Below are 1,763 nucleotides of genomic sequence, written 5' to 3' on the forward strand. Positions count from 1 at the left end.
CTTCTATGTTTGTGAAGTTGTTGATGAAGTATGCTTCAAGTTGAATCCCAATATCTAGTGTAGAGGTGTCAATTTTGCCATTAAAAGTGGGAGTATCTAGATTCACTTGAAATCTAAAAGAATTTTAGTGTTGTGTGAATGAATTGTGTGGTTGTTGTGGTGCTAGTTTGAGTTGATTTATGATTGTCAACTTGTTTGAATAGTTTTTGGCATTGTGTTTTTAAGGCAACATTGAGCATTCTTTGAATGTTTGTTGAAACCTTTGGTAAGCATTCATCAATCATTTTCTAAAAGGAAATCCATCATGCACCAATATCTAATGCTTCTCTTAAATGAAACTCTAATCTAAATGCAAAGGAAACTATACACATAAAGTGAAGCATGACATACATATTTACTTGGTTAACCTTATGAGGATAGACTTATGAGATATTAGATTCAAAACAATTTCAACATCGTAGTAATAAACACTTTAAAAATAAACCAAGAATGAAAGAAGAACAATATAAAAGAATAGTGACACACATATACCTTAAGAAAACCCTTTCAAGAAAAACTCAACCTCCAAAGCACCAAACCAATGTATTTTTAGTGACAATAGTTACAATACAATATCATTCTTAGAGCCTTGACAAGGAGATCGAACTTTACTTCTTTGGAGAAAATCAAACAACATAACCCCCTACGATACACGAGCTCTCTCTTTCTCTCTCTCAACATCTACCTAAGCGTCCATATTTATAGATGATATAAATGCCAAAAAAACATAAATACTTTTTGCAAAACCATAAGCCAACCAAAAGATATGTCACCAACACCCCTTAGGTACAAATTCCAATGACAGTCTAATTATCGAGACCAAACCTATATTTAACATATTCCTTACATTATCATAACTTGTCATAACATGTCATATTTAGCCATCCCAACTTAGACGCCCTATTTTATCATTTTCCTCATTTAGAAAGATCCTTTATGACACATGCCATAGACTATTATAAGTCAGGTCAAGATTCTAAGTCCACTTTGTAACTCCTTATACTCACAACTCTTATATCTATCATAGTTCAATTATGGGAATCTAGGCTATATATAACATATTCTTTACACTATCATACATCATATTTGGCCGTCCCAACTTAGATGCCCCATTTGATCATTTAGAAAGATACTTTATGACACATGTCATAGACTATTATAAGCTTAGTCAAGATTCTAAGTTCACTTGTAACTCCTCATACTCATAAAAATCTCTCATAAATAACTCTCACATCTTACAAACTCACCAACAAGGATTCTTCGAAAGTGTCAAAACATTTCGAACGACATTTTGAATCAAACTCCACGATCCAAAAACACAAAAAAAAAGAGACAAGAAATAACAAACTCATCTTAACAATCACTACCTACCTACCTACCTAATGCGAATAAAATCTCCCTTTTGACAACGACGCAAAACGGTCGTCATTTCCTGACGGACCGTTTGCTGACGGGAGGCATACGTTCCTTCACACACACAAATTTCCTTCCTCGGTTTCGAAAAAACTGTGTGTTGACTCGTTGACTTGTAACAAAAACCAGAAAACAAAAAGAAAGAAAAAAAGATTTAATTCTGTAGGGAAACCCTAGGAATCTTCCGTTACGTCACGAATTTCCGTTTCTGTCAATAGCCTAGGTATACTTTCCCGTCAATAGACATTCCCTGTAATAATACCCTAGGAAGGAATCTACCGTTACCCCAGATTATTCCATCGGTAGAAACT

The sequence above is a fragment of the Cryptomeria japonica genome, chromosome 6 (assembly GCF_030272615.1).
Source record: "Cryptomeria japonica chromosome 6, Sugi_1.0, whole genome shotgun sequence".
Lineage (NCBI taxonomy): Eukaryota > Viridiplantae > Streptophyta > Pinopsida > Cupressales > Cupressaceae > Cryptomeria > Cryptomeria japonica.